Genomic DNA, 12,868 nt, shown 5'->3' on the forward strand with positions numbered 1-12,868 from the left:
AAATCCTGCATCTTTCATACACAGCAGTATTTGAAGCCCAACTCTGATTTCTGAGTTTTTTTCATATGGACCTTTGCTTCTTTGTCTTTTTTTTTTTTTAAAAAAAAGGTGTGTGATAATAGAACAGCCATGTTATTCGGGTCAAAGGAGATCTTTCCCATTGCCCCTCCCAAATAACAATCCATTTTGAGTTGCTGGTACTGGACCTATCACCTCTGTTCAGGAACACAATCATTACTGGAAACAGACTGAGGTGAGGTACAAGCTGAGAAGGGTAATTAAAAAAAAACACAACATTTTTCACCCTGGGTGACTCACAGGTACTCCACAGTTTTTCCCGAGTTTCAAAAGTCTGAAGATAAGGAGCTGGTTTTTATGCCAGAGACACGTCCTATTTTCTGTTAGGAAAGTATTTGTGATGCCTGTGTGCTGTGTGGAATCTGGCGAAGTCTATTCTAACATTCTGTCTTGAGACTCCTGACTATAAACGAAGGCTAGAATTGTACTTGGGGTGGAGTAGAACTCAAATATTTCACATGCCTGTGGCTGGTTGTGCCAGTGCTCTTGCAGCGTAGTTTTTAAAATCCCATTTGCTGTGCTTTTGCTATACTGTATTGACGCTGTGGTTAAACCACTGAGCCTAGGGCTTGCTGATCAGAAGGTCGGCGGTTCGAATCCCTGTAACGGGGTGAGCTCCCGTTGCTTGGTCCCAGCTCCTGCCAACCTAGCAGTTCGAAAGCACGTCAAAATGCAAGTAGATAAATAGGAACCGCTACAGCGGGAAGGTAAACAGCGTTTCCATGTGTTGCTCTGGTTTGCCAGAAGTGGCTTTGTCATGCTGGCCACATGACCTGGAAGCTATACGCTGGCTCCCTCGGCCAATAATGCGAGATGAGCGCGCAACCCCAGAGTCGGTCACGACTGGACCTAATGGTCAGGGGTCCCTTTACCTTTATTGATTCCAGAAGTTGGAAACGAAAGACAAAATAAAAAGTACCCAACTGAAATTAGAGCAATTTTCCTCTTCCTTTCATTTTAGAATGTAGAAGGGACCAGAATAAAGTGGTTCTTAGGGTGGCATCCAGTATAAAACTTCATGATAGAAACAGTGTCCCACTTCTCAGGTATAGATTCCCCCTATTTGGATGATGATTCAAATTTACTGTTAGGAACTGAACTTTGAATTATTACAGTCACAGATTTGGAAAGATACCTACTGAATGCACAGGCTTCCTGTAAGAAGATAACTGCAGAGCTGAAAATGTGCACAGTATCTTTTAATTTATTTAGTTTTAGGCTACCTACATACAGTTAAAGCATGCTGACCCCCAAGGATCCTGGAAACTGCAGTGTACACCTAGCAGAGGCATAATTCCCAACACTCTTAACACACTACAGTTTCTAGGATTATTATTATTATTATTTTTAAAGGAGAACATGCTTTATATGTGATGGTGCATACATAGCCTTATGTAATAACAAACCTGTTGCCCACCCATCAAGTGAAAATTGTTAACAGTAGAATACAGGACTACAGATCCTTAGCATGTTATCCTGCTGGTACATAGAAAAAAATGAGTGTTGCAAGCAATGACACTTATTCAAAGAGGATTTAAAAAAATCTCAAGAGGGTATAATTACAGCTAATGCAGATTTCAGGGGAGGAGTGTGCTTTCTTAAATCACATTAATTCCCCCCGCACTACCCACAATTTCTTGCTTCATGCCTTAGCCCTGTCTCTTGTACAATGCTTCCTCTAAATTACATTTCCCCCCCTTTTCCCATCTTCCTGCTTTGACTGCAAGGTTAAAAACAAAAGGAACACTCCTGTTTACTCACCCATGAATGTTGGCAGCAGTGCTATGAAAATTGTCAACTGGCTGAAAGTGGAGCTGGGCAAGTCAGGGGGATTTGCCAAAAATTTCCAAAGTGCACAAAGATGGATAAGGGTTTTGCAGCACTAAATCTGCGGCGGGGGGTGTGCATGCCAATAGTGTGTACCAGATTTTTGGGATAAAAACGTGTCCTGTCTTGATCAGCGTTTATAGACTTGCAAAACAATGCCTTTAATTCATTGCCCTCCTCCTTGCCATTATTCTACTCTTTCCTAGGCAGGTGGAGGGGTGAAAGAAAAGAGATTTGCATACTTGTTACCTGGCTTTCAGTGCTCAGTACAGGATGATCCACAGTCAATAGCAAATGAGAAGGGCACTTTTTTTGGGGGGGGGTGTTGATTGAAGAGGAGACTACTTGCAACTTTTAAAGGTCCTATCACACAGGAAGGTGAGGTTTAGTTTATTTACTTGTTCGTGGCATTACGGATATCCAAACTGACAAACAAAGGCATCCTATGATGACAGGTGTAATAATTGGCTGAAAATTCTGAATGCTTACTTTGGCCTCCTTGTGAGGCCGCAGCTTGGGTGATGAATGGAAGCCTGTTTTTACCCCTGAGTTGATGTTTTGAGGCTGCAGTCCTAATCATGCTTATGAGGGAGTAAATGTCATGTTGTTGTTTAGTCGTTTAGTCATGTCCGACTCTTCGTGACCCCATGGACCATAGCACGCCAAGCACTCCTGTCTTGCACTGCCTCCCACAGTTTGGTCAAACTCATGTTTGTAGCTTCGAGAACACTGTCCAACCATCTCATCCTCTGCCGTCCCCTTCTCCTAGTGCCCTCAATCTTTCCCAACATCAGGGTCTTTTCCAAGGATTCTTCTCTTCTCATGAGGTGGCCAAAGTATTGGAGCCTCAGCTTCATGATCTGTCCTTCCAGTGAGCACTCAGGGCTGATTTCCTTAAGAATGGATAGGTTTGATCTTCTTGCAGTCCATGGGACTCTCAGGAGTCTCCTCCAGCACCATAATTCAAAAGCGTCAAATCTTCGGCGATCAACCTTCTTTATGGTCCAGCTCTCATACTTGGTGGTATTTTATTCCAAGCAGAACATGCATCCTGTGACCCGGGGAGATACCGCCTGTGCTAAAAGATTGCTTTTATAGTGTGCATGCACACGAAAGCCCATACCTATGACAAACTTAGTTGGTCTCTAAGGTGCTACTGGAAGGATTTTTTAAAAATTTTGTTTAAACTCCCTGAGTTCAGTGGCCGCAGCAGATTTCAGTTGGCTTTCTGCGAGCTTCAGAATGCCGCATTTGCATGTAATGGCAATGTCAGGGGTTGGCTGGAGTGAGTGATGGCTGGATACTTATATGGGGAGAAAGGGGACTGGAGTCTGACTTGGAAGGAAGGGATCGGTGACCTGGAACAGCCCGAAGATGAGAATCGGTGGCAGGAGTAGCTGCAGGATTGTAGCATGAAGAAGAGGTACAGGAGAAGGGAGAGATAGGTCAGGCTGATGTAAAGTCAAGGGCTTCCACACCTCTATCTTCTGCTCCCAACTCTCTTGCTCCTAGGACCAGTGGAGGATTGAAGAGGGAGAAGCAGAAATAGGTCTGTGTTGCTGCAACTGCCTCATTGGATAGGAGTAGCTGAAAGACGTTGGGTCGATGGACATGCCTTTTTCTAAGTTGTAAGTGTACTTTTAACAATAGTAAACAGTTACTGTACTTCCTCACTCTGGACATTCCTTGCCTGGCAAGTTTAATGAATCATAATGTACACAAGCTTCATGCTACTGGTGCTACTGGATAAACCAGGTGCAAGGAATTTGTGGCACTGCAGATGCTGTGGAACTCCAGTTCCCATCAGCCCCAGCCAGCATGGTCAGTGGTCAGCAAGCAGAGTTGTAGCCCAGCAGCAGGAAGTCCTCAGGTTCCCTACCCCTGGGATAAACAAATCAGGAAAGGGCTAGCTTAGCAACCCCCCCCCCCCGGAACATAGTTCATGTCACCCTAGCAAAGCACAGATCAATAAACCAATAACAAATCTTGATTTAAGGCTGCCCAGTGATTCTGGCTTGTTAGGACAAAACAAACCATGATCCCAGGTTTGGGTGTAATGCTAAGCTACTCCCCTTCCTGGTATGTTTCCCTGTTGCTGGGGAAGAGCAGTGATCTGATTGAAACCTTGGCTCACCATTAAGGGTGGTGGCAGCATGCTCAACCAATTATCAGTATGTCTGCGCTGGGATGTCCCAATGCACGATCAAAATGCCTGTAAAATCTGCACATGGTCCTGGTAATGTTTTGGGTAAGGAGTCTGGTTTCCTAGCTTTGTTGTTGGAAACACTGGCACCACTTTAATGATGTTGCTCATTATTTCTAGATAAACATCACAGAGAAAGTTGTCCGCATTAGCTTGCTGCTCAGATTAGCATGGAAGGATGTCTCCTTATAAGTGATTAAGACTATTTAGCCTGCAGTCCTGTACCACTTATGCGGGAGTAAGCCCCATTGAACTCATGGGACTGAAGTCTTAGTAGGTTTGTGTAGGACTGCACTGTTAATGTGGCCTGCCAAGAATTTTCAGCAAATAATCTTTTCCAGCAAATAATATTTTCCAGCAAATAATCTACTTGGCAGGAGGTGACCTGGGCAAGGTTGGCTAAACATTTTTGCCTTTTGAAAAAGTTCGCGTGCGTTCAGCTCTGTCTCCTCCTTTCTCTCCCGGTTGCCTGAAAGAAATGCGCTTACAAGGAAAGGAGATAAGAAATCATGAAAGTTGATCTTGCCTGCTCACTTCATTCTGATAGACGAGGTGGAAGAGAGATAAAATAAAAAATAATTCCTTCAGTAGCACCTTAAAGACCAACTAAGTTTTTATTTTGGTATGAGCTTTCGTGTGCATGCACACTTCTTCAGAAGAGAGAGTCACACAGCAGCTATGGAAGGTAGACCAGGTGAGAAGGGGTTTCTCTTCAATTCCGTGCAAGGAAGAGGAAGTAAGTGACATTTCAGTAGATGATACTATTGTGAATAAATGGCTGTGAAAATGATGTCTTATGTCTGAAAATTAATTGGAAAGTATATGGGGCAGAGGAGGCAATTCTTCCTCTCTGAGAAGGAAATGACTTGCGAGGGGCCATTTTACAAGGGGTGGGGGGACCTTTTCCTCAGAGCGCGTCCCTGAGACAATCGAATTGCTGACCTGTGCATTGTACCAGTATGGAGGCAGTGGTGTTCTGAGTCAATGTGTAGATTCGGAACATCTTACTGTAGACTTCCAGCCTTTAAATACGCCCAAATCGTAGGCAGCTATGTCAGTCCATTGGGGAATAGTTCAAAAGCAATAGTAGGGTAGTGCCTTTATTAGGCCCAACTAAGAGTCTCAGAGGAAGCTTTTGAGTTGTGGAAGGCACATCTTCAATATGGATATTAAGCAAATCAATAATGTGAGGAGGGCAAAAAAAAAGCCTGGTAAAGATGGTGGGGGGACCCAAAGTCTTAAGATAGAAGACTAGGAATATTACCCAGGTTTAATGGAATTAGAACAGGCATAGGCAAACTCCGGCCCTCCAGATGTTTGGGACTACAATTCCCATCATCCCTGACCACTGGTCTTGTTAGCTAGAGATGATGGGGATTGTAGTCCCAAACATCTGGAGGGCCGGAGTTTGCCTCTGCCTGGATTAGAACATGCTATGTGACATTTTGACCTGCTTAAATAAACATATCTGAGTGAAAACGTCCTTGTTGCAAACCAAGTTTAAAACACTATTTAAGTGGAGCTGTTTTCACTATGGAGATATTCTTGCTGAAACACAATGTGATTGAGCAACCCTAACCATAATACAGGGTGCATGACCTTTCTTTAGTCTCTGTAAATCATCTTCAGGATTGATGTCTTAATAGCAGCACTGTTTTCATCGCAACTGTTGATAGGTATGGTTCAGTTTTTTTAAAAAAAAGAAGATTGCCTGGGTAACAAACATATAAATATTCTAATAAACTGGAGTACTGTTTGTTTAGAGCAAATGAAATTTTATTATAGTACTAGCTGTACCCTTCTACGCACTGCTGTGGCTCTGGTAGGGCCCCCGTTTAGGCACACAGACGGAGGATGTAATGACAGGCCTCCCTCTGTTCCCCTGGTGGATGACGTCATATTCCCCCCACGTGATGTCACCCTCCATCCCGAGTCCTCTCTCTCTCCCCCTCTCATACTGTCTGGCCATGTTGGGGAGGTTCTGCCCAGTTCCCCCGGCAGATTCCTCTGGGCGAGAGGCTGGGTCTCGAGGTACGGTCTGGGTCTCCAGGCAGCATGGATGCCGGTGGCGGGGTGCGGCCTGCCTCTCGTGCCGTCGGCAGAGGCGGCTTCGGGGCTGGCCTGGGTCTGGAGACCCGGCCTGGCTCTGGAGGCAGCGTGGACGGCAGGGGGGGGGGTCCGCCTGCCTCTCGTGCCGTTGAGGGAGGCGGCTTGAGGTCTGGCCAGGCTCTTGAGGTCCGCCAGGCTCTCGAAGCGGAGGCGGTGGGGTCCGGCTTGGTGAGGGAGGAGTCGGAGGAGTCGGGGGAGGGTGGGGCGTGTTGGTACTACACAAATGGTGTCTGTTCCTTTGACATCCACTGGAGGGAGCTATTATTTTTCCACAAAATCATTTTTTTACCTGTGAGAGGCGTCACATCTGTGTAATCTAAGTTTATGCAAACACTCACATATTGGACTGGAGCGTTGTGTCCCAATTTCAACGCAATCGGTCAAGCGGTTTCGGAGAAAAGTAAAGATCCACAAACATGCACATTTTACATTTAGATAGATGATAGATAGATAGATAGATAGATAGATAGATAGATAGATAGATAGATAGATTATGCTGCTTCTTGACCAGATGGTTGAAAACTTAGGCATGCTGCCAAATCAGCGAGTTGTTTTGTATAAAAGTCCTGGTGGGCAACTGGTTTCAATTGGAGGCCTCCTATCCAATTTCCTACTGCGTAGCTGCAGCTATACTGTACTTCTGAGTAGGTTGAATACAGAAGAACTTACAAGTCAATTTTCTTAGCCATTCTCTAGCTCAGTTCAGATCAGGTATCCACAAACTTCGCCCCCCCCAGATGTTTTGGACTACAATTCCCATCTTCCCCAACCACTGGTCCTGTTGGCTAGGGATCAGGGGAGTTGTAGGCCAAAACATCTGGAGGGCCGCAGTTTGGGGATGCCTGGTTCAGATGCACTGCTAAGACAAACCATGGCCTAGCATGAGCATGTGGGCTCCTGGAAAGGCGGTGGCAACCCCTGTGCCTTCTGGGTCTGTGATGCCGTGCTACCTGAAGCTAATCCATGGTTTGGTTTAGCATGTTGTCTGAACCTGGGCTCATGCTTTGTCTCCTCCAGACAAACCATGAGCTGTGAACCAAGATCAAACCTTGATTACAGCTTCTAGGAACCCACACACTCATGCATTTGTGTGCCAGCTGTTGTTTGACTTGGTGTTACATGTGAACCAGGTTTCGGTTTATAGTTTTCCTGCTTTGTAGACATGCTGCCTCAATAAATGGATGGGGTGTAGGATTAGTGAATACCACTCAACTCCCCCCTCCCGCAACTTGTTAATCGCTTAAGAATGACTGGACAGGGCTTTGCACTTCCAACTCACAGAAGGGGTTGAGATTAAGGCCTTTGCAGATACTTCATTACAAATTCTCTCTGTGCTAGGTTATGGGGTAGGGAAACTGTGGACTCCATCTCCCATCAGTGTTAGAAACTCAGATATATAAGCTAGGCACCAAATGGCTCCTAAAACCTGGGTTACAGTCGCCAAAATGGAATGCCTAGTTTGCCATTTTGGGGCCAGACAGCTCGAAAGTCATATATTTCAATACGGCTTTTTGGTTCCTGAAATTCATTCTGATTGTGCGGATAAAATATCACGGAAATAATTCCACAGGATGCATTGCTAGTGTGTGAAAACAGTCAAGATCCAAGGATCCCCAGGCATGCATCTCCAGATGGTGGAGGCCTCAGGCTTGGCATCTTCACTTGTCCGCGAGTGGTCAATAGCCAGGTGCAAAATGCGCCTAGCCCCTGGTGAATTTCTAAGGCTGCTTCCCATCCGCCACAGGTTGCAATATGAACTCCAGTAGCTGAAACTAAACTAGCAGAGCCCAAACTGCAGTGGTAGAACCTCTTCTGCCTCCCTTCTGTCAAGTTGCGTTGATTCAGTTTATATGCATGCTTCCTTCAGGCAGTAGTCAGCTGCTACATTATCCTCCCAAGGACACAGTGAGCGAGCTGTACTGAAAGGGAAGGTCATAGCTGGGTAACTTTGACTGCACTGGTCTTATGTTTTTGCCTGGGATATTCCAGATAGGTTTTTCATTACAAATCTGTACTTCGTTGCTGAGTACTCGAGTGTTGCAGATGGTTTCTGGCCATGGTGTCACTTGAGGTGCCTGTCATGCTTTCTTACACTTTAATGGTTCAGAAGAGAATAAAAATTATGAAGACTCTGCAGCAGAACTGTGAACAAGTAATTACCTCCGTTTCCATACCCAGTGCTTAGGAGCCAATCAAACCAGAACAAAGATCCCTGAATAATGCTTGTCTGGTGAATATTAAGGAGATTATTTTTTCTTAGGCAGTGATCTCCACAGCCACCAAAAGATAAATAAATTTGCAAGAGAAAATTGCCAGTGGTGATCTACAATATTCTTTCTTTCTCAAATCAGAAGCCGCTTTCCCCCGAATTCCCTTTGCAATGATTCTCTTGAGGAGTAGTTCAGCTTAACTCCTTGTTAGCACAGTTTTGTGTCAGTAAATTGCACTATAATGAATACAGTACCTATTCATTCTGCTGTAGGGATGAGTAATGTTGTGTCTTGTTAGACAAGCATAAATCTGTGGAATTCTGTGCTGTGTTACTGACAGCTTTCTTTTCTCCTTATTAGGCATGGGAGAGAAAACTAAAACTGATCAAGAGATAATATCCGCATAAAAGACAGATAAATGTATTTGCAAATTGATGCCAAGAGTGTTCCATGCTTACGACTGCCAGAATTTATAGCATTAACCACATGCTGTTCCTTTTTCGAAAGGGGACTGCATTACACGTTGAGTGTATTGGCAAGTAGAAAAATAAGATGATGCGGCCCTGTAATTAGTTCCCCAGCCCAGAAGAGCGAAGCTCCTCTGAGTAGCCACCTCCATTATTCAGTGTGCCATGGTGGGGAGGCCTGAGCCAGACAAAAACTTTGCGAGCTGGTAAAAAAGGAGTGATGGAGCTGCCAGCCCAAGAGCCCCCCAGGGAGGACTCCAAAGTTGAGCCCTGAGCCTGGTGGTGGGACATCGAGGAGCAGTCGGCAGAAGGGATGAGCTGGCAGCTGATAGAAGCAGGAGACTTGAGTGATCAGGGGGGATTCAGGAGAAGGAGGGCCCTCTAGGACATGATTAGAAGCTGAGAGTCACTCCGTACATGCAGACAGTCCCACTCCTGCTGTCTCTCCTCCCCCTCTGACCTCCTGCTCCAGGAGGGTCCTGCATGTTGCTGAGCAATGCGCCAGACAGGACCAGAGGAGGAGCCCACCTGCTCGACACAGTTTGCTTGGGAGGGATCCAGAGTGAGAGGCTAGAAGGAAAGGGAATGCCCAGAGCTTAGTTTCAGCAATGTCTTTGTTGAGTTAAGACGAACCAAGGACACTGCAGTCTTGTTTTCCCCCTGCTAATAAAAAGCTAATTGCATCCTGGGTCTTCTGTGTGTATGCCTGCCTGGTAGATGACCTCGCTCATGGACAGCTCCTTGATATTGTTGAACTCCCATTTCCAATCAACCTTAGCTTGCATTGAGTCAGGGTCGAATGGAGTTGGAGTCCAGGAACATCTGGAGAGCAACAAGTTCCCTACTCCTTCCATTATCATCATCATCATCATCATCATCATCATCATCTTATCATTTATACCTCACCCATCTGACTGTGTTCCCCAGCCCCTCCAGGTGGCTTCCAACACATATAAAAACATAATAAAACACCAAACATTAAAGTTTCCCAATGCAGGGCTGCCTTCAGTGCGCTACTTAAGGTTGCAGTCCTATACACCAGTAGTATTAAGGTTACCAGAGGTCCCCGGATTTACAAATCAGTCCCCATAAAAAATCTATTGAAGTTGAAAAGTGTCCCCAGATTCATTGAAAAGAAATCTGGTAACCTTACAGCAGTAGCTAATCTATTTCATCCTAAGGACAGTATTGACAGTCCCCCTCCAAGGACCACATAGCAGCAATATAGGCAATCTCTGGACCCTGCAGTCACACATCGTTCTCCCCCTCTTTCACACACAACTTGCATCCACAAAACCATCATTTCCAGCCCGCGCCCCCACTCCAGTGTTAGGGTGGTGGTAGGGATAGAATTGCTCTCCACTGCAGGACCTGTCAAAGTAAAATGCAGAGTTTCCACCCATCCCCATTCCATGGTTGAGCTGGGGGGAAATGTTGCCTTTTGCTCCTCAAGAGCAGTTGGAAGGTTTGTCTCTAATCTCAGCGCTCTGTTGCTTAGTGCTGAGATGGAGATAAAAGATCCCCCTGCGACAGGCAGATAAAGCACTCTGTCTGCCCTTTAGAGATTTATCTCCCAACCAAATGGAAAGATAAAGCTGTGGGGACTGGGAGGGGCCTTTCTGTGGCTTGGCGGCCATGTTGTCACTCGTGGCTTGGCCACCCATGCTATGCATGCATACGCACTCAGGCGCAATGAGAAACTATGGTTAATGAAAACTTCCTGGGTTACCCAGCACACTGAGGAGAGATGGGGTCTGAAGGCACAATGGCTTTTGCACATCTTGGCTTATTGTGCTGAAATATGGTTGGCTGAATGCAGCCTGTGGCAGAAGCAAGATCCAAAATATTGACTTCATAGGTCACTCTTGCACTACCTTGGATGTGCAAACTATCTGCAGCCTTCTAGCTTTGAATGCAGCTGCAAGGGGTATGCATGCCCTCTTCTGCATTATTTATTTATTTATTTATTTCGTACACCTAGCAAAATCTGCAAGTTTTCTCTTTCTATGAGGGGCAAATAATATGCCCATGAAAATGTGTGGAACAAAGATCCAGTGGCTGCTCTGTTTTCTGTTTTCTTTCAAATGAAAAACAGCTTTATGGTGAGAGTCATTTTGAGCAAAGAATTGGCTTGGGGAGGTAGTGCTTGCCTGGTTGCTGTTTTACCCATCCAGACCACTCCCAAGTTGTCGTCCCCCACTCCCCAATGCTAGTTGCCTCTCTGCTCATGAGCATAGCCAGGGGAGGCAGGGAGGGGCAGCTGCACCCCTACATCAATAAAATTCAATAAAAAAACATAGGAAGCTGAGGTTCTGCACCCCCAACAAAAAGCATCCTCCCCCCCCAAATATCCTTGCTATGCCCATGTCTCCACTCCTCAGCATTTTCCCTCCCAAAGCTTGCTTTTCATTTTAAAATCAAGGAAACATGCATTGGAGTGCAATGTGTTTGCCCCTCAATAAATGGAAGCTAATTTATTTGTAAGTCAGTCTGCCATATTGACTCTGTCTGGATTCCAGAATCCAATTAGTACTGGGAAGTGATGGTACCTGAGCTCTTATGCCTTTCAGACTAACAAGAGAGGACAGCAGGCTATAAAATATTTAAGCGCTCTATCAAAAGGACACAACAGCCATGCACTAAATAAAAGAAAGGGCTGATCACTTTGTTCAAGTGTGGTAAAGGCTGCAAAGTGTTTTCCAATTGACGCTCTTCAAGTCTGAAAGGCAGCATTTGTGTGTTTTGAAGAAGCATGCTTGCTCAAAGAAGAGTGATGTATGAATGCTGTCGGCCCAATCGGGAAGCTCACTTTATTTAGGGTGTGAATCTGAAACGGACGGGCTATGTTTAGAAAATCCAAGCAAGTTATTTTATGAATGTGGAATATATTGGAGGTTAATGGGGGCAGATGGTTGCGCTTGCAACGTACAAGCCCTTCTTCCTCAGTGTAAGCTGTATAAAAGCACCTTCTGGCAGTTGTGCTAACTTAGACGCACTGCAAGGATGAGTACAATCTGATAAGCTGGTAAGGAAACCCACTGCAGGATGCAAGCAGCATGGACTGCTCACATTTCGCCGTTAGGTATCTCAGGCAGAGAAACGGAAGATGAAATCAGCACAGGAGGAGATGGTAAGGCAGGATAGGTCCCAGTGGGCTAGCAGAGGCATGGAACCCGATATGAGGAACCTCTGGTCCTCCAGGTGTTGCTGAATTACAACTCCCATAATCTTTGATTGTTGGCCGTGCTGGCTAATGGACTTTGGATTCCAACAACATCAGGAGGGCCAGAGACTCCCCTTGTCTCGAGTTAAAGCAAGATGAAAGATGAGGTTGCTGTGCGGAGTAGTAGACTGAGGCATCGGGAAGGAATGATTGGGCCCAACAAGAGAGGAGACTGTGGACCAAAGGCAGCAACAAAAGAGGCATGCATTTGTAACTGGAAGTGATGACGGATGCAGCTAATGCTCTTGTTCCTGGGGAGAGAACCCAACACAGCCAAAAGAGAACTTTCTGCTTAGGGAAGTAAGGCGGCAAGTAGCACAGAGACTCAGGGTGGGTGGGGAATTTCTGAGCCTGGGAGGCAAGAAAGGCACACAAGGATGGTCATTGTACCTATAGCTATGGCTGTTTCAAAAGAGAGCTTGCAAACAGTTGCCAAGACTCAACAGTGGTAGAAACGTGAAATCTTATGGTACAGAAGTATTCCCCATGAGTCCTATGGTGGGACAGTCATTTCCAGGACTCAAAAGACCTTGCATCCAGATGCACCCACATACTGATTGATAAGCTGCTATTATTATGAGCAGCATGGTGATCAAGCCGTTAAGATTACCTGAAGCCATGTATGAGCTAGTGCTGTGCTGAAAATGTCTCTGGCAGTTTCTTTTCTTTATAACCATTCTTCATCAAGCGACAAGAAAATAAATTGCCTTCAAAAATCATCAGAGGGGAGAGATTTTTTTTAAAAAAAGGA

General features: G+C 45.5%; 1 protein-coding gene across 6 annotated transcripts in view; it reads left to right on the plus strand.

The window, feature by feature from the left end:
- Window positions 1–12,868, plus strand: part of OSBPL3 (oxysterol binding protein like 3) — a 96,692-nt gene that overhangs the window by 18,705 nt on the left and 65,119 nt on the right. Inside the window, exon 1 of one of the 6 annotated variants that reach the window (XM_060280716.1) lies at window positions 4,821–4,844. The exons of the other annotated variants lie outside the window; for them this stretch is intronic. The gene's annotated coding sequence lies outside the window, so the exon portion shown is untranslated. Of the gene's footprint in view, window positions 1–4,820; window positions 4,845–12,868 lie in introns of those variants that run through there. 6 annotated transcript variants of the gene reach the window in all.

This window comes from Zootoca vivipara, chromosome 12, assembly GCF_963506605.1.
Source record: "Zootoca vivipara chromosome 12, rZooViv1.1, whole genome shotgun sequence".
Lineage (NCBI taxonomy): Eukaryota > Metazoa > Chordata > Lepidosauria > Squamata > Lacertidae > Zootoca > Zootoca vivipara.